Consider the following 24,741-nt stretch of genomic DNA (forward strand, 5'->3'; position numbering starts at 1 on the left):
TTCTCAGTGCGCGCCTAGGTGTGGTGCTGTCTTCCGAGGGAAGCTTGCCCCAGGGGTTACGCTGTGCATTGGGGCCTCTTAGCCGTGTACTCGCTGGCGGGAGCGTTTCCCGCTTTGCTCGCACTCACTCAAGATGGCCGCCTTTTGCTGGGTGCCTGGTTGCTCTCGGGCCCCTCCCAATATGGCCGCCACTTGTTTTCTGTTCCTCGAGGGATTCCCCTTGGCCTTACCTCCCAGGTCAGGTCGTGTTGTGGTTCTCCGTTGCTGCTGGCGGCGCGTTTGCTCTGGTCGCCGCTCTTTGCCCCCTCTTAGCAAAAGGTGTAGACTTCGTTTGGCCCGGCTCGCCGGTGCGTTTGCCCACCACAAGATGGCCGCCGCCACCGCACCGATCTGCCTCTTGCCGCTCCAAAGAGCCTCTCCCTCACGTCGCTTGCTCTTGATTCACCTGGTTTGTGTTGCCTCAGTGGCTCGCTTTCCCGCTGGCAGCTTTCTCTGGCTGTCCTGCTTGCTGGTTGGCTGCTCCGACAAGCGCCCAGCGTTAGTAGCTGCTTGCCCGTTCACCTGGCTTGGTAAAATGGTCGCCTCACAAGTGGCGCACAGCCTGCTTGCTTTCGGTTTCGGTCTCCGCTGCCGAGTGCGTCTTGTCGCTTTCACCACTTCTTGCTTGCAGCGCTTTGACCGCTCATCTCGCCACGCTCCTCTCTGCTTCTTCTTACGGCAGGGATTCAGGCGGGTAGCGCTAGCGGTGCTTCCTCCTGGCTGATTGTTGGTCTCTCGGTTACGCCTTGCTCGTTGCCGCCATCTTGGAATCTCATCCGCTTCTTTTGCTTGTCTACTTCTTTTCTCGCATTTCCTTTACTGTTGCTTCTTGGGCGTGACTGGCTGCAGCTGCGTGTGCCCTACACCTTCTCCTGTGTGACCTTTCTTGCTTCGGGCTTCTGCAGCGCTGTGCTCGCCGGTAGTTCGACTTGGGGGTCGGGAGCTCTGGACTTAGGTGTGCTTCCTCCTTGCCATCCAAGCCACGCCCCCCTCGCCATCCAAGCCACGCCAAATGTTGGAAAGTGGGTTATTGGTAGGGGCAAATGTAGGTCTGCCACTGGCAATAAGGCCACTAACACATGATAGGACTCAGCATAAGTCTTAGAAAAGTATTCCTTCGCTCAACCCTTGGTAACGTGGCTGCGAGCAGACAGGCTTAACTTCAAAGACAGATATGTAAAGCATTTAAAAAACCCATTTCAGTAAATAATCAAGACACAATACAAAATAAAAATCCAACACTAATTTATAAAAATAGGTAATATTTGTATCTTTTGAATGACACCAAAACGAAAATAATCCACTGTAGGGAACCAGAGATGAATTTTTAAAGATTAGTCACTTTCTAGTGCTTAGAAACCAACAGTGCCCCTTTAAGTCATTTCATTTTCTCTGTCAGGGACACACCTTTATAAATTGTTCTGAAGAATTCTCACCACTGTAGTGGGTCGCCTTCTTCAGCAAGCGGGGTCCAGTTAGAACACCTTCCTGGCGTTCTGCTTGCAGGTACCAAAGTATCCAACGCGACCGGACCCCTGCAGCTAAGTTAAAGAAACGCGCAGTTCAAGGCAAGCAGCCATAACCAAGAAGTACCAACAAGCCACTAAGCCAAGGGGCGACACTCCAAGGAACTGGCGGAGATGAAGACCAGAACAGTCAGGGGGCCAAGTCGATTTTGTGAGGGGTTTTCACTGGCACAGAACAGCACGACCATAAAGGCAGCCAGCATCCCTAGGGGGAATCCCGACAGACAGCAAGAAGCAGGCAGGCACCCAACGCACCAGATCAGAAGAGGTTTTGAAACCATGGCGGGCAAGGACGATAAAAAGATCGCCAACGATCTGAAAAAGAGCAGGAACGAATACCCAGAATCCCCAGGCAAGCCCAAGAGTGGCCCAAGTAGTGAGGCAATTACGCTAGACACACTCCTAAAGAAAATTACCGAGGGTAATGATCTGGCAAAAGCTACGAAAAAGACAGTTGATAACATCCAGATGGAACTAATAGCCATAAGAGCAGAGCAAAGCAGGGCGGACGGCAGAATAGATGAGGCAGAGGAAAGAGTCGGTGACCTTGAAGACCTCACAAGGACCTGGGCATTGTAATAAGGAAAACAAACACCCTGGAGAGAATCCAGGCACAGCATGACGATAAAAGCAGGAAAGGGAACATAAGACTACTGGGAGTGCCAGAAGGAGAAGAAGATGCCCCAGGATCATGCGCAGCCATGCTGGAAAACCTACTACCTAAACTCACGGGTCTGAAATTCGACAGGCCCTTCGAAATCGAGAAAGTGTACAGGATCCCAGCAAGGAAGCCCCAAAACAGCAACAGTCCAAGACCAATCATCTGCAAACAACTGCGTGGCAACCAAACAGATGCAATCTTTGCAATCGCCAGAAAGGGCCAACCGCTGACCATAAACGGCCAAAAGATAACAATCATGCAAGATTACTCTAAACTCACAGTAGTAACCAGGAAAGGGTTCCTGGCCCTATGGGACAAAATGCGAAGAAACAATATCACCTTAAGCTTCGCCGGGCCGTCTAGGCTGAAAATAACGGACAGGAACAGCACCCTCTTATTCGATGACCCAAACGAACTAAAGAGATACCTGAGAGGACCAGAACATGGAGGCACAGAGCCCAGGAGCAAAGAGAAGAGCCTCGTCAGATGCTGCAGAAGGCAGAGAGGAGTAAAGCCTACCTAAACTGACACTAAAACATTTCTGCCCAAGGTCGGCAAGCGCGGTTTCTTCTTTTTAGCGTTGGTGACACACCTACCTCAACTCGGAAGAGAGAAGATAAAGAACACTTGGTACAAACGCAGAACAGCGCTAGCACAACTGCAGCATGCAACCTCTGTCTAACTCAGTCTTTTTCCAGACAAACACAAGCATGATGACCCGACCCGCCCCAAGCGATTGGAGGAGAGAAAGAAGGACACAACAACTACCTCACAAACGCACGCAGCAGCACGGAAGGCGCAGCAGTGCAACCATATCCTTTTTTTTTTTTTTTTTTTGCTGTTAAAGACACTATCGAGCTAAGGCGGGTAACTCTATGCAAAGACAGTGCGAGAGGGAGGACTCTTGCTGTCACACGCTCACAGTTCAAAAAGCGGGGGGAGGGGAGGGAGAGGGGAGGACGGAAGGGAGAGGGGAAGAATGGGAGATCGTGAGCGAACACCACCGTACAGAAGCATGCACTATTTTTTCTTTGTCGTTACTATCTCTAAATCCCTGCTCTCACTAAGCCGCAGCCCAGGGGGGGCATCTCTGAGAAACGCAGACCAATGGCGCCCACAGCAAGTAACCTGGAAAACCCACAGACAGGCGGCAACACCAAAAAACCACCATGAGCACACCAACACAAGCAGCCAAGCCAGACACAAACCTCAAGGTAGTGTCCCTAAATGTCAAGGGCCTAAACCACCCAGTCAAGTGCAGGAAGACGCTCGAATATCTGGCAAAACTGAAAGGAGAGGTCTATGTATTACAAGAAACCAAGCTCTCACAAGCAGAGGCCACACACCTGAAAGCAAGGTGGATAGGGGGGGAGTATTCTGCTCACCAGCAAAGAACAAGAAGTGTGGAGTAGTCACAATAGTAAGCAGGAAGGCCAACATGACCCTGGAAAAAACACATACAGATGAAGAAGGCAGACTACTATTGGCGAGTCTGAAAAGGGGAGTTACCACAAGACTATCAGGAATTCCCCAAGAAGACCTTCTCCTCGTGGCAGGAGACATGAACCAAGTCTTAGACCAAGCAACAGACAGACAGACACCCGCACAGAGCAAGCCACGACACCCACAATCCCAACATCCTGAAAGACGTCTGCACCAAGCTTCAACTCATGGACCCATGGAGGCTGCAACACCCTGATGCAGGCGAATATACATTCTACTCACATCCACACAACTCCTACAGCAGGATAGACTACATCCTAATGTTCAACACGCACTCACACCTGATTGACCACAGAAATAGCGCCGATAACCATCTCGGACCAGGCGCACATCACACTCTCAATGAGCGGGAAACACAACGACAAACCAACTAGAAGATGGATACTGAACAGCGATATCCTACATGACCCAAGCAATATAAAGGAAATCGAAGAGGCCATAAAAGATTATTTGGACCTCAATGACAACGGTGAAGTGGAGAAAAGCACCATATGCGAAGCCCTAAAGGCTACAATCAGGGGGAAACTGATAAATATCAAGGCCAGAATGAACAGAGGCTGGAACAAGAAAATAAAGGAACTAGAGGAACAAATAGGCCTCTTGGAGAAAGGCCATTGTGCAAACATCACAGACAAAAATACACTAACAACTTTAACAAGGAAAAAATACGAGCTTAACAAGATCCTGAGTGAAAGAGCGGGCACATGGATAAATAAATTCAAAGCCATAAATCTATGCTCAGCCAACAAGGCAGGGAAACAACTGGCATCGTACCTGAAAGCAAAGCAGATGCAGCACTCAATCGCAGCCATAACGGACAAAACAAACAAATCACAAACGACGAACAAAGGGATCCTAGAAGTCTTCAGACTTTTCTACCAGGAACTATACAGTGTAGACACAAACCTGAACGCCGACGAAGGGCAGAACCTGCTCAGTAAAGTCAATCTGCCAGCACTGACAACTGAACAAAGTGAAGTACTCGAGGAGGACATAACAGATGCGGAAATCGAGGCGGCAGTCAACCAACTCAAACCGAACAAGCACCGGGGCCAGACGGGTACACCGCAACCTTCTACAAAAAAATCCTCGGACAACTAGGAGCAACCACGCACTGTATCCGCAGAGGTAGAATGACGGACTCAATGGCAGAAGCCAACATCATCGTGATCCCCAAAGAAGAGAAAGACCCGCAATTCCACAAAACTACAGACCCATATCACTCATCAATGTGGTCTGCAAAATCTACGCAAAAATACTGGCAAACAGACTAAACAGAGTCCTGCCACTACTCATCCACAACTCGCACGTAGGCTATATTAAGAACAGACTATCCCAAGACAACACGCGACTGCTCTGTCACCTCCTCAATCAAACACACAGTGAAGAACAGTCTGTGATGATAGCGCTAGACGCCGAGAAAGCTTTTGACAGAGTTTCCTGGCCCTTCCTAGATTCATGCATGGGGAAATTCGGTCTGGGGACTAAATACAGAACAATGGTAATGGCCCTGTACAACAGACCAAGGGCCAGGGTGGTGGTGAATGGAGGCACATCAGAACTCCTAACGCTAGAAAGGGGCACAAGGCAAGGAGGTCCCCTATCACCGGGACTATTCCTGCTAACACTCGAACCTTTACTAGCCATGATAAGAGACGACAACGAAATAACCGGCGTCAAAATCAAAAACAAAACGATGAAACTGGCAGCATACGCAGATGACGTTCTCATTACAACCACAACACCGTGCACATCGATCGAAGTCCTAATGTAGACCATAGGAGAATATGCAGCTGCCTCAGAGTACAAGCTCAATAAGGACAAATCTGAGTGCAAGCCAATGAACATGCACACTACAAGAGCAGTGCTGAGACAATCAGGCCTTGCCTGGCAAACAAAACCCCTCAAATACCTAGGCCTACTGTTCGGAAGAGACCTAAAAACAACCCTAGAACACAATGAAGAAGCCACCCTGAAAAAGATAAAGGAGAGACTAGACCTTTGGTCGCCCAAATACATCAGCTGGTGGGGAAGGGTGGAAACAATTAAAATTTTGGTAACACCAGCCGTCAACTATACACTCAGCATGCTGCCCCTAGCAATGACAGAGAACTTCCACAAGAAGCTTGACAAACTAATAAACAGATTTCTATGGAGAGACAAGAGACCAAGAATCAGTCTGCAGAAGCTGAGATTAACGAAAAACCTGGGCGGAGTGAACATAATGAACTTCAAACACTTCCAAACAGCCTGCCTAGCCAAGCAAGGAATCTTCTGGGTCACAAACACACAACACTACGAACCGGAGTGGCTGGAAGTGGAAAGGAACATCCTGGGGGGACTAAACCCAATAGCATTGCTCACAGCGAACAAGCACCCCCACAGGCTAAACCCCATCATCAAACACACCAAAGAAGCCCTACTGAAGGTGGAGAAACTAATGGAGCAGAGGATCGGGGGAACCAACTGGGAATCAATCTGGTATAACTCAAGGATACGATACCAGGGCAAGATATTAAATAACGAAACATGGATGAAGAGTGGAGTCACCACCCCAAATCAACTGGAAACGAAAAACTCCCCTATAACCTACCAGAATCTGCAACAAACCCATGACCTCCCAGACATAGAACTGAACACATTCCTAAAAATAAAAACGGCCACAACGAAGGCGAACCTAAGCAAAACACCACCAACCATCATCAAATACATGGACAACCTCAACGCCACAGGCCACCACACAGCAAAAATGTACAGACTACTGTGCCCCCAAACATCCACGCTGAACAAGAAAGTGATGAGCACATGGGAAGCACTGACAATAAGACAACTTGGCGACGAGGAAAAAAGCAAATTGTGGAGGTCAGCCACAACTAACAAGATCACGCCGCAACTGGCGCAAATGAAATTCTGGCTCCTTCACAGAACCTACTGGACACCGGCGAGACTACACAAAGCAGGAATAAGGGACACTGGAACATGTTGGAACTGCGACAAAGAGAACGGAGGCCTGGAACACCTCATTTTCGAGTGTCACAAAGTCAGGAACTTCTGGAAGAACGTGAACAAATTCATCAACGCCGTCACAGGCAAAGACATACCAATCAGTTTTGTTAGTCTCGCCACAGGGTTCATGACGTACTGCCTAGAAAACCAGGAGGAAAGAGACCTAGTGGACATCCTACTGACAGCGGCAGTGAAAATCATACTAACAAACTGGAAGAACACGGCCAAAGCCACTTTCAATAACTGGATAAATTGGGTCATAACATCACTGGCAAATTCTCGAAAGAGCACAACACCAAAAACGACATGTGGGAAGCTCTCGACGCTCACTTGGAAACACGCCGGAACTAAAACCAGCAACCCCCCCTCCCCGCTTTCTTTCTCTCTCCGGGGGGGTAATAATGCATACTGGAGGTCATGCCAAGCCTGTACCCTAACTATGTATACAGCGTACACCCAACCAACCCCTTCCCCCCCCCTGCATTAGCTCTGTACTGTGTGTATCTTCTGATATGCAATTTTATATTTTAATAAAATCTTTTGAAATAAAAAAACAAGAAAGTTGAAACAATAATTGCATAAAATTTCGGGGGTTATTCCACGTTTCAGAAAGAGTCTTCAATCGTCCATGCATAAACTGTAGTGAGTAAATAGTCATGACCAAGGAAGTCAATATTTTCCAAGTGGAAAATATTACAAATATGAACGATACAAACTAATAAATAGAATTTTTTCAACAAAAAAAAATTATATATATATAATCACATCATGGTCATTTTGCCCAGGTGGGTTTGTACGTGAACATTGTACCCTAAGAGACCACAGCTTATTAATACTCATGAATATTAAAAAAACGTAATTGTGTGCTACTCTATTGTCCTCATATCTTGCTAATCCAATTAAACGTTGTGTAGTAAATCATACTGTGTGGGAAAAAAACAAATATATGTAAAAAATAGTGGTGTCAATCCCCTAACTAAATCTATATAAATTAACCTAAGCAAGTGTAAAATTCCTCATCCACGTTTAAACAGTGCGATTCCTTTCTGTCCATTTCTATAATTTACCAGGTCGCCAATTTTCTTAACTCTATCGCTCACCTCATCTCACATCTTTTGGGATTTGTACTGTACAGTTAAAGTTCATCCAAGTCATCACCCAACTATCCTAATATTTCTCAAAATGTCTGGCAACTGTATAACTTCGATCTTTGTTCTTGATCGCACCTATATGTTGGAGGATACATTTTTGTTCTGGTATGGTATTACTGCCTATGTAGATTTTTGGACGGGGCATTTTAATAGATATACAATAAACTTGTTTTTGCAAAGTGAGTCTGCCTCTCACTCTGTTATTTTAAAGGGTTTTCTAATGCTAGTAGTATTGTCCCCATGTTGGCATGCCTTACATTAGGTGCATCTTATGAATCGATCAGTTGCTGCAAGCCAGGTCATCTTTTTTTCTTTTGACCAAATATCACTTCATGCTAAATGATCCTTCATTTACTTGGCTCATCTCAAACATATCCATGGGCGTCTAGCTATGTAGTGCCCAATGATAGTATCATCTTACAAGGTGCCAGTGTTTATTTAAAGCATACCTCACTTTCATGTGCTTTATTGTATGTAGTGATGAATCTGTGTACATTGTTGTACTTTGTTCTTTTTCATTGTAATAAAAGCCTTTTCTCTTTTGTATTGCCATGCTCTCTTCGCTGCCACATCTAGGATCTTATCTGGATAGCCTTCATGTGCCTTTCAACCTCAAGATATTCCTCTTCAGTACTGCACAATGTACTTGCTCTGAATAATTCTCCAAAAGGGAATCTATTATTTAGCAGAGTATGGTGGAAATTTTGAGCATGCAGCACACTATTTCCTGCTGTGGGCTTTCACTAACTTGCTTTCTTCTACTCTCACCAGCACATCCAAGAATTCTATCTCTGTTGCTTATCTTGCTGGTAATGACAAGTTCAAAGTATTCTTAATTTGTTGTTCTACAAATTGTGTGGCGGCAGAAGTAGTTTCCTTCCCCAGTATTGGCAGGATATGCTCCGCAGAATCCGAATGTCGTAAATAAGGATCCACCTCCTGATGTCACCAACACCCTGACTGTGATATACAGGGTGTTCGGGCAATCGGGCGAGGGAAGCAAGGGAAAGGGACAGCAGGGAATAGAACCTGAAATCACAAAAGAACAGCAAACAATATAATCAAGGTCCACAATGAAACTACACTCATGAATTCTCGCTAACCCTGCATAATTGTAAATGATTTACAGGACTCTTTTCTGCCGTCAAACGTAAGCAATACACATACAGCCAATTCCTATAAAGCACACATCGCATGAATATTGGAATGGGAACGCTCTGTTCTGCTGGAAACTGAGTCTGTTGACATTAACCTACCATGAAACAAAAAAGAAATATGTGCATCTGATAACATGCATAAGTTCCTATTCACTTCCATAGAACACAGAAGAAAAGAAGTTCTGGCAAGTTATGGGCGAACAAAACAGCCCCTAAATCATTCCACCGTAGAACATGTCCCTTATTATAAAATCAAAGTGAGTCTACCTCACTAATGGTAACGTGAGGCTGCGACCACCTCTTCGATCCGTTTTACATCAATAAATCAGCAAGCCATAAAGCCTTTCATCAGTAGCGTGAGGTTGCGACCATCACTCCCGCTACGGGTAAAGTTCCAAACAAAAAGTATTGCTGCAGACAACAACCGGCAGCATGTGGTTGTGACCACCACTCCTGCTCCGCGTAAGATAAGCTCTAAACAAAATACAAGAATACCAGCCACTATTATCTCGTGCTGACACAATGCCCCTCCTAAATATGAATGAAGTATTGTCCTCAAAACATTGGATACGCCAACACGAGGTTGAGTTCTTCTCCATGTTCCGCTCCTCTGCCTTAGTTTCCCCCAAATTATTCTCACAAGAGCAATCATACAGAGGGGACTCTAACGCCGTATGAGCCAAGGTCCAAATACCCGTTTTCGGAAATAGCTGAGCACCGACGACGCGTCAGGGAACACAGGAATCCAACAGCCGCAGCCGATCACGAAAGAAGCTCCGCTCCTCTGCAAAAACCAGCTGATCCAAAACAATGCGGAAGTACAGAATTACGCGCACTGGGTGCAGCCCGTTAGTCCGCTAAGTACTTCCTCACAGAGAGGATCATGGGAATTGGAGTTCGGGTACCACACTGTCGAGCATGGAAAATGTAGTTTTTGTTGAACACTAGGCAGGCGCCGCGATGTAGAACCCGACAAGTATGATTAAGTCCTCTATCAATATCATCCATAAATCTGTATACTCAGCCCATTTTTCTGACAACCGCCTCCTCCCACTAGCCCATACTCAAATGTGTATAGCTGGGGGCAAAGCAAGTGCCCTTTGCCCCACCCTGATGGAAAATTCTCCATTAAACATAAAGATGTTTTTTGATAGGTATCATTCCATCATGCTAACCTGCATCTCATTATGTTAAAAATAAATTGAAGGATCTCGCTCTCAAAAAGTGTTTTAGCACAGGAAGCCCATCTGAATGTCTTAGCTGGTATACAGCGATTTTTCATTTAGTCATTAGTAGCATGTTGTCCTGTCACCAAATATCTGCAGAATCCTTGATATAGTACGGCAGGGTAGCTACCACTGAGCCTAAGAAAATATCAATAGACTTACAAACATTTCCAAACATGCTGCCCTGGCCTGCTATAAGAGGGTGCCCTGACGGGGATTGTTTCTTTAATGTTATTTAGGGATCAAATAAAAAATGGGAATTATAGGGGGGGATCTGGTTTTAGAATAAGTCTTCCCAGCTCATTAAGCTTTGTTCCCTCCAATTGTTTAACTTCTACACAAATTCCTCTTTCAAATAATCAGCCATAGTAATCCTACTACAACATTCCTTATCATCAAGGTGCTCGTATGCTTCTTGCATATACTTATCCTTGTCCAATAGAACCACATTGCCTCCTTAAACTGAATAAATTACGAGCACCTCTGTTCTCGCCACATATCAACTATAACTCGCTCCTTCTCCATGCACTAGTTATAACATTGCATATTACTTAACTTATTATTTTTTTACATATTTTATTGTTTTATGGTATTCATGAGACCTGTATATTTATCCATTTTTCTTTCCACCAAGTTATGGAGGAGCAATATGTGAGCTCTCATTTCTGATAAATTTTCCTAACAATTGATCAAACCTTCTGACTTTAATATCCCCTCCCATTTCCGGCACCTATTGCAGAACAATGCCCTATATTAGGGATTAGCATGTTACTGGTTCTATTCTTAGTTTTGGTGGTTTCCCTTCTTTGCTAGCTCCCACCTCATTAATTATTACTTATTCTGTAGTAGGGGATCTCTGTGTATAGTCAAAATCTAGTGAATAGTCCCGCCCATGTGTGTGGACCCCGGCAATCAAAGATAATCTCTTAAATTGTCAAATCATGCAGAAACTGCAAAGACACTTAAGAGAGAATTTAAAGACAAATAATGCAGCCTATATCCACAGGCTACACTGTCCAGTACTTCAACTAGAAATTCCACCTAACACCACCACACACAACACAGCCTGCCCAGTTTCTACCATAGAGAAACTTGCCTCCACCAGTAAAAAACTCTGGAATGATAGAGAGGAAGGCATGGGCAGACAAGCCCCATAGGCTGCCATTATGTGGCTTAAATAAGATATTGTGCCTTTAAGAGAACTTTTCAGAACTTTCTCCCAGTATCCCAGAATGCATAGCAGGTCCCTCTTACTTTCAGTTCTATTTTCCGGCTCCTACTAACAGGACCCTAGCATTGAGCTCTCCCTTTTTTCAAGGGTTTATTGGATTTTTGTCACTTTTTTGGATAAAAGTGTTTGAGTATATCTTTCTTGGTGCTTCTCTTCTCTCCTGTGTGTTTGTTCAGGCTTTTTAGAGCTCTAAAATGCCTGGTCTCTTCGACAAATGCCCAGCATGTGGAAGGAAGAAGGCCAAGAGTGATCCACACGACATCTGCATCGTCTGTCTCCCTGACACACATGTCCCTGAAGACTGTGACATCTGCCAGCAACTTTCAGCAAGGACCCTGAGGGACAGGCTGAAGATTAGGCTTCACGGCCTTGAAGAGAGACAACTGCAGGCTGCAGGTGGGTCTGGGCAGGCTGGGAAGGTTCCCTCTGCCTCTGCTGAGGCCTCTGGGGGGCTCCCCAGAGGCAGGAAGACCAGCAAACGGTCCCGGTCTCAGTCAGCGTTGATTGCATCGACTACGTCGAGAGGGATGACGACGGTGTGTTTCCCATCTCCCCGGGGCTCCGGGTCGAGACGGCGTGAAGATTCGACGTCGAAGGGCCTGGATAGGCTGCCGTCGAGACCACCGTCGACTGCATCTTCATAGTCAGCGTCGACCTATCGACGTCGAAGAAGGAGCAACAGGCATCGGCACTCACCGTCGAGGCGACACCGCCGGTCGCCGTCGAGACGACGGTCGGCGTCGAGGGGATCCTCGACGTCGAGGACCTTGAGAAGGAGGAGTCGATGCTCGTCGTCGAGAATGGACCGGTCGACGTCGCGGAGGCAGCGTTCGGCGTCGAGAAAGAAGAGGTCGACGTCGCGGAGGTGGCGTTCGGCATCGAGGAAGAAGAGGTCGACGTCGCGGAGGTGGCGTTCGACACCAGAGTCGCGGAGGCGACGTTCGAACACCGGAAAAGCGACGCTCAGCGTCGAGGGAAGAGATCGGAGTCTAGGAGTCGCTCCTACTCTCCTAAACGGCACAAGAGGAGTTCTGGCGCCAGAAGTCAGGCTGGATCTAGTGGAGGACGCAAGAGAAAGCAATCACCTGCTGAAGGGGCTGGGTCACAGTCCCCTTCGCCGAAGGAGTCACCGGGCTCGGTGTACTCGGTGGTGTATACACCAACTCTGCCTAAGTCGCCCCCTCCTCCTGTACCTAAGGAGGACCCTCCCACCAACCCTCCACTTCCGCCAGGACGACCACTACCACCGCTTCCACCGCATGGGCCTGCCCCTCGGTCGATGATACCCCCGGTCCCTCCGCCGAGGTCGACGTCACTGCCTCCTCTGCCGACACCTCCTAAGGGGACCCCTAGACCTAGGCCCCAGGAGGAACCGAGGAAGAGGCCCCCACGGAAACCTGCGGAGTGTCCACGGGCCGGGAGATCACGCTCTCGCTCAAGGAGGAAGGAGCGATCGCGCCAAAGGTCGTCCACGCGGTCTCCGACCTTCTCGGGATCACCGGACACGAGGGTGTCGCCGATTGATGACCTGGTGGCGTTCCATGATATCCTTTTGAGAGGCGCTGCCAAATTGGGCATATCTTTGACGGTGCCCACGCCTAAGACATCAGTCATTTTCGAGACACTGCACCAGAAACACCTGTCTCGTCCACTGCTACCTCTGCTGCCAGGCCTGGAGGAACCGGCCATGGACCTTTTCCTCACCCCTGCGGTGACGAAGGCGGCCCCATCGAGATTGCTGAAAAAATACCGGGCTCCCGATTCGGACCCGGCCTTTCTAAGGGCGGAACCTCCTCCGGATTCTGTGATTGTGACGGCGGCCTGCAAACATGCCACCACCCAGTCATCCACGGTTCCCCCGGATAAAGAGTCTAGATGGATGGATTCAGCTGGAAGGAAAGTATGTGGAACATCGGCTACCTCTATGAAGGCTGCGAGTGCCACGGCTTTGTTGGGACGCTACGACCGCGCCCTCTGGGACTCCCTCCAGCAGTTTGCGGAACACTTGCCTCGCGATAAGCGGGAAGACTTCCAGGAAGTGCTAAACGAAGGGATGCTGGTAGCGAATCAGAATATCAGCGCTGCAGCAGACTCATCCCTATTAGCGGCACATGGTTTTTGCCATGGGGTTAACCAGCGACGTCACGCCTGGCTCCGCCTTACGTCACTAAAACCGGACGCACAGCAAAGGGTAGCCAACCTTCCATTCTCTGGCGAGACCCTTTTTGGGAAACATGCGGCTGACGAAATGGCCCGCATGAAGGCGGAGGCCGAAACGCTCACGGCTGTGGGCCTAGAGAAGCCCAAAGAAGCGGAGAAATTGTACCGCCCATTTCAACGGCGGTTCGGTGGTCAGGGCAGAGGACGTGGCCAAACTTCGGGACAGTCGCATCAACATCAACAGTCCCGTAAGCCGTTCCAGAAACGCCCGAAGGGCAGAGGAGGGCAACAGTTGGCTCCAGCGACCAAAGGCCCGGCTGGGTCTAGGCCCTGAGCACTTACTTCCCCCGGATCTGTTACCCACTCTGGTAGGGGGAAGCATTCAATTTTTTCTGGCAGAGTGGAGAAAAATTACTCAGGACAAGTGTGTGCTGATTATTGTTTGCAATGGATACAGTCTTCGATTCACCAGCCCGCCTCCAGCAATTCCACCGGTCAGCTCGCAGTTTCAGCTGCGCGAGCTTCAGGCGGAGGCAGATATCCTGTTAAGGAAAAGGGCGATAGAAGACGTACCTCTGTCTCAGAGAGGAAGAGGTCTGTACTCCTGGTTCTTTCTGGTTCGCAATAAGGACAAGAACGAGTTCAGGCCCATTCTGGACTTGCGACAGGCAAACAGATGGATTCGCAGGGAAAAGTTTCACATGCTGTCGTTGCATCAGATTTATCCTCCGTTGCAACAGGGAGACTGGCTATGTGCTATAGACCTACAAGATGCGTACTTCCATGTGCCCATTGCACACAAACACAGGAAGTTCCTGCTGTTCCAAGTCGGCGCCAATCATTATCAATACACCGTACTCCCATTCGGACTAAAGTCTGCGCCGAGAACATTCTCGAAGTGCATGGCGGTGGTAGCAGCACACCTACGGAAGAACAAGGTGTTTGTCTACCCGTACCTGGACGATTGGTTGATCAAGGCATCCTCCTTCTCGGAAGCGCGAGCACACTTCCAGAAGACGTGCGTTCTCTTGAAAGAGCTGGGGTTGCACATCAACATGTCCAAGTCTGTCCCGACTCCGGTCCAATGCAGACAGTACTTGGGAGCCTCCATCAATACGCTGTCAGCAAGCGTGTCTCCTTCGGAAGAGCGACGATGATCACTCCTTTGGAAGGCTCAGGCTCTTATGACCACTCCATCTACAACAGTGAGGACGGTGTCTTCTCTACTGGGATCGATGGCCTCTTGTATCTTCCTGACGCCACACGCACGGCTGCACATGAGACCGCTGCAGGAGTGCTTGGAAGACCTCCCGCCCTATCTGCTAGATGTCCTGATGCGCTTCCATGCAGGGAACTATGCCAAGGTGAGATGCGGGAAGAACGGAGAATTATCATCCCGCTTCCCCGTGACTAGAGGCGTACGCCAGGGCTGTGCCCTGGCTCCGACGCTCTTTAGTCTTTATATAAATGGCCTGGTGGGTGAACTGGAAAGGATCAGGGACAGTAATGCTCCTTGGTTGGCCACTGGCCGGGTACCTGCTCTGATGTTCGCAGACGACACCTTGCTGTTGTCTCGAACATCATCAGGTATCCAGAGGGTCCTGGATGGTTTTGTATCCTTTTGCGCTCTGAGGGGATTGGAGATAAACTTCGCAAAGACGAAGTTTATGATCTTTCATCCCCCAAAGCAAACTCGCCCTAACCCGGTATTAAATGGCGTCCCGCTCGAAAGGGTGAAAACCTTTGTATACTTGGGGGTCACCCTGACTGAAGATTTCGGTTGGGGCCCACAGGTATCCAAATCTACTTTGAGGTTGGCGCAGATCGGAGGGGGCATTGGCAAGTTCCATAGAACAACCCTGTTTAAGCCAGGTGCCCCAGCCCTTGAGATCTATGGGGCGCATGCTAGCCCAGCTGGTGCAGAACTCTGGGGCCATAAGAGTACACCAAGCCTCCTCAAGGTGGAACAGGCCTTTATGCGGAACCTGATAGGCCTCCCCCAGAGCACCCCGCTCACACCCTTGAGACTAGATCTAGGCCTGGAGTCCATCTCAGAACTGCTAGCCACACGACCTCTATTGTATTGGAGAAGGCTCTGGACAGTGCCTGAGCTCGAGGATAACAGAGTTGAATTCGCTGCAGTCTGGGGGCACCTAAAGACCAAGAATATCCCCTGGCTAGCCCATATAAAGGCCCTTGTACATCAAATTGGTATGCCCCTATTATGGGAGACCCCGGAGGTGAGCTGCCCGAGACTGAAGAGAATGGAGCTCTTGGCTTCCCTGAGACACTACAACCTAAGCAGTCTGCATAGCTCGACAACGCTGGGCAGTCTGTCTGCAGAATTTTTGCAGGTAAAACTCGTGTCTAAGAGGGAGGAGTTTTTGGACTTAATACAGCCTCCCCTTGCAAGAAACCTTTACACACAATTAAGACATGGTTGTCTACCTATTGGGGCATTTACTTGCAAATGGAATGGATATGAAGAGGGAATTTGCCCAGTTTGTAATAACACCAAAGAGGATATTGTTCAGGTCTTATTCCTCTGCCCAGCCTACAGTACAATAAGGAGATGCTGGTTGGTACCGCTATGTAGAAGCCTTGGTTTAAGACAATGTGCACAAGCTGTCAGAATTGTAAGCTATGACACCGCCCCCTTGCTGTATCCCGTTTTTTATACGGTATGTGGTGCAGAAGGCTCACTTTGATGAATTGCGACAACCTGTGATTAACTGGGATGTTTTGATACCATTACTTTGATAACTTACTCTTTAATAACTTTTTAACCATGTATTTTTAATTGTTTATGTATTTTATTCCATGTATGTACATATTTTATCTGTGCTTTTATGGTCTATGACCGAAATAAAGTTATCAAATGGGAATGGTTTGGAAGACCAGTGGGATCAGAGGAAAGTATCTTGGGATGACAAACTACTGTTTCTGCATGCTCTTCAGTCTCTGAAGTGGTGGTGTTCAGCGGAGAATCTACTCAGAGGGGTTCCCTTCCACAAGGACATTCCCACGCAGACTGTCGTGACGGATGCTTCTCTCCAGGGGTGGGGAGCGCACTCCGGAAACCTACAGATTACAGGAACGTGGTCCCCGATGGAGGCCACGTATCACATCAATTTCCTGGAACTCCGAGCTGTTCACTTGGCACTGAAGGCCTTTCTTCCGTCCTTGCAGACCAACTCTCTGCTTGTACAGACGGACAATACCACCACGATGTATTACCTCAACAAGCAGGGGGGCTCGAGATCACACACTGTCGCAGGAGGGGCAGACGATCTGGCACTGGCTTCTGGCCAGAGGACTGACGATAATGGCTACCCATCTACCAGGTGTGCAGAATGTTCAGGCGGACGCACTGAACAGACTGATTCAGGAAAACCACGAATGGGTCATAAACGACGAAGTACTAGGAGAAGTCTTCGCAAGGTGGCGAACTAGAGACGTAGATCTGTTCGCCACCGCCGAAAACAGCAAATGCCGAGACTTCGCCTCCAGGTACTACCAGCAGGGGACGCTGGGGAATGCGTTATGGATCGACTGGTCGAACAGCTTTCTGTACGCTTTTCCACCCTTTCCCCTGATTCCGGCATTGCTCATCAAGCTGGCCCGGTCCAGGGCTCGGATGATACACATTGCCCCGGAATGGCCCAGACAGTGGTGGTTCACGGACCTGCTTCACCGGTCTCTCCTTACTCACATTCGGCTGCCGTGCAGGCCGGACCTTTTCACGAAGTTCGGGGGACAGATTATTGCACCCCAACCTCTCGTCTTTGAGTTTGGCGGCATGGCTCCTGAGATAGTGCAATATGGCCATCTGAATCTGCCCGAAGATTGCATGGACATACTGAAGGAGTCTAAGAGACCTTCCACTCGGACTTCCTATGCTTACAAGTGGAAGAGGTTCGGTATCTGGTGCCAGTCTAAGAAACATGACCCGACGACATGCAAGGAAGATGTCATCCTTCCTTACCTTCTACATTTGGCGCAGTCTGGACTTAATGTTCATTCCATTAAGGTTCATCTCGCTGCATTGACTGCCTACAGGAAATGCCCCTCACACACTTCCTTCTTCCAGATCCCTGTGATCAAAGTTTTTCTGGAAGGCTTGAAGAAAGTATTCCCTCCTGTCAGGCTTCCTTCGCCTTCATGGGAACTGAATGTGGTGCTGTCCAGGTTGATGAAGGAGCCTTTTGAACCTATTCATAAGGCTTCGTTGCAGCACCTGTCCTGGAAGGCGGCGTTCCTCATGGCCATTACATCGGCCCGCAGGGTGAGTGAAATTCAGGTGTTGTGTTGCCAAGAACCTTATACTGTATTCCATGCTGCTAAGGTTGTTATGCGTACTCACCCTAAATTTCTTTCCAAGGTTGTTTCTGATTTTCATGTCAACCAGACCAAAACTTTGCCTACGTTTTTTCAGAATCCTTCATCTCCAGCGGAAAGGTCTCTCCATTCCCTGGATGTTCGGAGGGTGTTGAAATTTTATCTGGATAAAACCAAAGATATTCGTAGGTCTGGCCAGTTGTTTATCAATTATGGATCAGTCAGGACGGGTCTTGCAGTCCATTTCTAGGTGGATTGTGTCCTGCATACAATTGTGTTACCAAAAACTAATAAGACCTTAGGAGGTAAGCCTAAGGCTCATTCCACCAGGGGCATGGCTGCCACGACAGCCTTGCTCCGTAACGTGCCGATTGTTGAAATCTGCAAGACAGCCGCTTGGAAGTCAGTTCATACCTTTGCTAAGCATTACTGTCTGGACTCTGATGCCAGGGCAGATGCTCAGGTTGGACAGGCTTCACTGCGGAATTTGTTCGCACAATAGTGGTGTTAATTTCTTTTCTCCACTGCCGCTTTGGTGTGGGGATGGGCTTGCCATTCTATTCACTAGATTATGACTATACACAGAGATCCCCTACTACAGAAGGAGTAGTTTCTGTCCTGTAACTCCAGTTCTGTAGTAGGGGTATCTCGGTTATAGTCATAAGCACCCGCCCTCCTCCCCGGTGGAGATAATTATTCGTGTAAGGAATGCTACAGGTCTGGCGTGCTACGCCTTCAAAAAGAACTGAAAGTAAGAGGGACCTGCTATGCATTCTGGGATACTGGGAGAAAGTTCTCTTAAAGGCACAGTATCCTATTTAAGCCACATAATGGCAGCCTATGGGGCTTGTCTGTCCATGCCTTCCTCTCTCATTCCAGAGTTTTTTTACTGATGGAGGCAAGTTTCTCTATGGTAGAAACTGGGCAGGCTGTGTTGTGTGTGGTGGTGTTAGGTGGAATTTCTAGTTGAAGTACTGGACAGTGTAGCCTGTGGATATAGGCTGCATTATTTGTCTTTAAATTCTCTTTTAAGTGTCTTTGCAGTTTCTGCATGATTTGACAACTTAAGAGATTATTTTTGATTGCCGGGGTCCACGCACATGGGCGGGACTATTCACTAGATTAGGACTATAACAGAGATACCCCTACTACAGAACTGGAGTTACAGGACAGAAACTACTCCTTCTTTGTCATATCTAGGGCAGCTTCGGGTCACTCTCTCTTCCTGATTGTGATTGCACCAGGCTCCTCTGAGGAGATGGTCCCATTGGAGTGAATTCCCCTGATTCGGATTGTGGGTCTTATGTACTATCAGTACCCTCTGTACTGACCCAATCACCCGGCGGGCATTCCTGAAGGATCCTCCCCTCGCATCCAGTCCATCTTTCCAGTTCTTTTTTCCACATTGAGATTCGAGATCCTTCAGAGAACTTCCATTGTCTTTTTACTTCTCTTTTAGCAAAGATAAGGACCAGGTCCTGAAACCTGCTAGTGACCCATGTTATGGAGGTGTGGGGGAACAGGCCTTAGAGGCAGTGTGCAGGGGCACAGGGAACTGGGCACTCTATAATTGCATCAATTGTGTTAGTAATTTAATTCCAATAGTTACTTAACACCGGACATGTCCAGTGCATATGGATAAGTTCTGCCCCTAGTTCTCCACACCTCGGGCATCCCACGTCCTCCCTGTGAAAGAATTTGATTTGTCCCGGGGTGAGGTACGCCCTGTCTAGTATAAAGAAATGAATTAACCGGAAACGGGCATTCCTCAAGATCATAGGGGCCACAGCCAGAATACTTTCCTAGTCTTCAATAGGGGTGTTCAAGTCATCTGTCAAGCTGTCCTGCAGCGCAGTCAATGGTTGGAGGGCATCCCTTCCTAGTGCTTTGTAGAGGCATGTGACCACTTTAACTCTCCCTTCGGTGGTGCTGATGTATCTACAAGTGTTATGATGCAGAGGCTCTGACACTCCCGCCCTCCAGTTTTCCTGGTTCCCCATCTCTGTAGAGGCCTCCCAAATGAGTTGCCTCTGCTTCTTCCCAGTCCCTAAGGGCCCTCCACTGTCCCCGTGTGGTAGTATTTGTAGTATCGTTATTGGGAGATCAGGTGAGCAGGAGATACGTGTTTGTGTTTTTGGAGCCCTCTCCTTCAGCAGGGCCATATCACCTGTGCCGTCATGTGGGGCTCCGCACACACTCAATATCATCCTTAATTGTACGTCCAAGTCTCGTGTGAACTGTCCCTGTTGGTGTGTCTGCTTCTGTTGATCTACCACCCAGCAGGCAAACCACTACAGTTGCCCAGCTAGGTAACATCTTTCAAAGTCGGGGACTGCAAGGCCCCCTTCCTCAGGCAGGCGCTGCTTTGTTTTCAGGGCTACACGACTACGGTCTTGTAGCTTATAGAAAATTCAATGTTGAGAAATGTAGGTCATTATGCCATTTTGCCAGAATGGGTATTCGGTATTCTGGTGAGTGGTGATGTGACAGAGCTATGTGTGTGGGTGTGAGAGCTATGTGTGTGGGTGTGAGAGCTATGTGTGTGGGTGTGAGAGCTATGTGTGTGGGTGTGAGAGCTATGTGTGTGTGTGTGTGTGTGTGAGCTATGTGTGTGGCTGTGAGAGCTATGTGTGTGGCTGTGAGAACTATGTGTGTGGGTGTGAGAACTATGTGTGTGGGTGTGAGAACTATGTGTGTGGGTGTGAGAACTATGTGTGTGGGTGTGAGAGCTATGTATGTGGGTGAGAGAGCTATGTATGTGGGTGTGAGCTATGTATGTGTGTGCGCTGTGCATGTGTGTGTGGGCTGCGAGTGTGTGACCTGTGCATGTGGGAACTGTGCTGTGCATATGTGTGAGCTGTGCGTATGTGTGGGAGCTGTGCATGTGTGGAAGCTGTGTGAAGGTCTGAGTTCAGAAATTACGAATTAGTTATTAATTTTTTTTATTTTATTTTTTGATTGGTGGGGTTCAACGGTTTTATTAGGAGACCACTGCCGAATGCCTGTGTTGCTAAATACCAAGGCTGCTTTTATTCTCCCTACACTTAAATTGAATCTTTATCTCAAGCTTGCAGGTTCTTGTTCATACCAGCTTTCTTTCTTTATCACTATTTTCATGTCTTTCTCTTTCAAAGGCAAACTCTGAAAAAATAAGTCCCTGTCCCCACAAATAAGCCCAGCTATATAGATGTGCTCAGAGAACGACAAGAGCCAGAGTCTTTAATACTTGAACTTCTTTTCACAGATGATTCCAGTCTTTTGACCAGTTTGCATTCTGCCAGTTATTCCTTCGAAGAGTCAACAGCACCACTTTTAGACCCTGGAGTGCCACATTTCGTAGGAGAAGGAAAAACAGGTATGTGAAAACATTCTAATAATATTAATGAAAAAATATTATGAATCCATTTTTATTTACATTGTGCACATACACCTCCCAGTCATCTCTAGCCACAGCCCTAAAGATTTTCTTGCCAACGACCTCTGGAGGCTCCAGTATTCTTCTAATTTAATGGATGAGTCTTGACAGCCTTTCTAAAGGATCGTTGTTCCTGTACTAGCTCAGGCTTCAAGGGAACTCGAAGGTAAGTGTGAGCGAGTCTGATAATTTGTGTTTGCAGAAACCCAGATACAAGGAGTCTATAAAAATTGCAGGAAGTAACAGTTGTATGACATTGATGTGGGAATAAGGGAAGAATTTTCTTAAATTGACTTAACGGGGAAAAATAAGTGCTCACCACATGAGCGATACAGTGGTCAAAGACCAGATTGTCATTAATGGTCATCCCCAGAAATTTGACCTCGGCCTTAGAGGCAGTAGGATGACTATTGATGCAGCCATGTGCAGTAATTCAACCAGCATTTGTCTTACTGACATTGAGCCATAAAGTGTGCCTCATCCACTGTTGGACTGCTCCTAAGCATTCCTGGAGATTACAAGATGATTGATGTAAACGAACCACACCCTGAGTGCCATCAGTTTAAGAATAGGCACAATAGCCATAAGAACAAACAATGCCTGTCAATAAGTGAACAAACAGGTTAAATAGTGTGTTTGATTGTAAAATTTGAATGGTAGTGAATTTCTTAGTTCTTTTTTAGGTCTCACAGAGAGACCTATTGGGGTGAAACCAGAAAGTTAAACCAGGCAGATTGCGAGTGCGGATTTCCAACAGTTCACGTGAAATCTCGTGACCACAAGTACGCGCATTTCCCACATCAAAGCCTCAGCCTCCCTCCCACAGGCTTCCCCAGCGCGCTTGTCATAATTGCATCAGACCCGACCTTACCATTTGCTCCTGTGCTTCCCTGCCCACTGCTTCACACTTGCCTTGAAGGCAATCTGCTTCTCCGCTCTTCAAAGGCTCTGCTCCCCACCCCCCTCCCACTGTGCTCCCTCTAACGTGACTAGTTTATGCTGGTTTTCTATCGATCTGTTGGAAACCTTACGTTGTGCTCTAAAAGTAGAACAATGGTGCCACCCGTCGCTATATAAAAACGTCTGCCTTTCGTGACTTCAAACTATATTACAAAGTAAAGCATGCAATCTTGCGCAGGCACAGCCTTGTGTTAACGTGTTTAGGAGAAATCTGCAGTTTCCGCGGCATGTCGCTTCTGCTTTTAGGCGCGATTGTCCTGCACCTTTTGATCAGTGTCTCCTCCGCGACAGCTAGCGCGATTCCTTCTCCCCTAGCTCTACATTTGCATATGGCTTCTGACCTGCTGTTGTGGCTCAGGCACCTGAACCAGGGAAGGCTCACGGACTCCCATATGCCGGAGTTTTGTTACTCTCTTTCTATTTATCACCGGGCTCGGGACACATGAGGGATCCTCCTATGATGAGCGAGGCCAAGGCCTTCTTGGACACACAGCTGTGTCTCGTGCCCCGCAAAGCTTCTTGTTGCCAAGACACCCGTGTTTTCAGCCCTTTCCTCCTCGCCTGGGCCTCAATGATGCCTGTAGGGCGCTCAAGGCATACAATCCGCTCAGCAACATAGGCATCTCTCCGCGCGACACCTACGAATGGTACGCTGTCACGATTACGTAAAGCCTCCTCATGCAGCTGTATGTTCTTGTCTTAAGCTGCAGAATGCAGATATCGCATATTGCTGAACATGCTACCAAAGTTGTGGTTTTTAAAATCTGACCTAGGATTCATTTAACTGTAATTTGTTTTTAACATTTTCAGCAGCCCTCGCTTTTTGTAAAAACTGCTTCAAGTTTGACCGTCGGTGGAAGCCCATTACTTTGTGAAGCTCTGTGCACGCCACGTCAGAGGTGCACTTGACAGACATGAGTTCTGTTTGCAGCATGTGGGTTAGTGCGACGTGTTGGGTTCATGCGCCAGAAGTTATGCCCCCAAGGCAGGGGAGGCACAGAGTTTACGCTTCTGTGGCACGTTAGTCATGTGTGTGTCGGATGGCCGAGCGCGATGAACTGAAAAACTGGTACTGTTGTGCTTGTGCAAGGTCTGCAGCCCAGGCCAGCGGCTCTGTTCATTGTCTTGACAGTGGTGGTGAAACCAAGGGCTTGAGAAGGCCAGCTAAGGCTGCAAGGTAAATACACAACAGGAGCTTATGACGTTTCCACATACTTTCCGAGCTCCGCGCTGTGCTGGTTGACATGGCCATGCTGCTGCTTGCTTTCACTTCTGAATTTGTAATTGGAACCTGGTTCATGCCACTTGTATGCACTTGGTTACGTTGTGTGCACTAGTGTACCTACTGTGTCTAAGCACATGACCGTGTTTGATAAAAAGAAAGATATAGTTCTTTATTTAATGTAAATATGGGCACAACAGCAGCCACGATAAGAAAGTTCTATACATTACGGACATTAATACTGGTCTGCTGTCAGAGTAGCAGCGCACGTCATTTTTGTACTTTTATGATACACAACACGGTGTTTTTTTAGAAAAGTTTCTAGTAGTACCATATCCGAGTAATTAATGCCATGCTAATACTTTAATTTCTTTTACAAGCAAGCATCGGCACTTTAGAGATTCACATGGCCGGCGTCTGAGTACAGCACTGAACCGTGTACGTTGAAAGTAGTTTCGTAGGATGAGTTTTCCGCATACTTTATAGGCACGAAACCTTCTGTTTGTAAAATTGAGTTTTTGATATGACCTAATGATGTCAACATTTTGCAAGACTACTTTAATCCATGCGAGTGAATCATCGACTTTGTCATGGGGTATACGGGATTTGCGGATGTTTCTCTTGAATTTATCTAAATACATTAATAGGAGAGGGAGTTAATATATGCTGTTACGATACGTTCATGACTGAAGGAGTGTGATGGTAAGTAGCTGTGTTACTGTAGTTGGCAGCACTGACAGTGGCAATGGACAGTGCTGGCGGAAGTGAGCAGGGTCAAGAAAGCTGCATTCATATAGAAATAAGTTTTAAGTGCTATGTGGCTTCCATGATTAGTGAAAATAGTGCGTAACAAGCCCCCCTCTCCCCAATTAACTTAATATAATTATGTACAATGTTTAATGTGAACCCCAGCTAGGATTGATTTGCTTCAGGCTTCCGAGGCTTCCATTTTTAGGTGTCGCACCTGGCGATTACAGTGCGAAAGCACTGTCTCGCCTGCTCACTATCCCTCACTATTTCCATTCCTTATCTTCACTTTTCTAGCGATCGTACTCTCTTCCATTTTGAGTCTGTCTTTCTATATTCTCTTTCAGTTTCCACCATCTTCCACTTTGTATTTTGCTCTCATCCCCCTCTACCTATTGC

At 47.6% G+C, this 24,741-nt stretch overlaps 1 pseudogene across 1 annotated transcript in view; it reads left to right on the forward strand.

The window, feature by feature from the left end:
- LOC147700300 (uncharacterized) overlaps positions 1 to 24,741 on the forward strand; it is a 443,984-nt pseudogene that overhangs the window by 291,603 nt on the left and 127,640 nt on the right. Inside the window, exon 8 of the transcript XR_015299397.1 lies at positions 21,243 to 21,353. The product of XR_015299397.1 is annotated as an uncharacterized LOC147700300 (transcript). The remainder of the gene's footprint in view (positions 1 to 21,242; positions 21,354 to 24,741) is intronic.

The sequence above is a fragment of the Lissotriton vulgaris genome, chromosome 8 (assembly GCF_964263255.1).
Source record: "Lissotriton vulgaris chromosome 8, aLisVul1.2, whole genome shotgun sequence".
In the NCBI taxonomy this organism is placed as follows: domain Eukaryota; kingdom Metazoa; phylum Chordata; class Amphibia; order Caudata; family Salamandridae; genus Lissotriton; species Lissotriton vulgaris.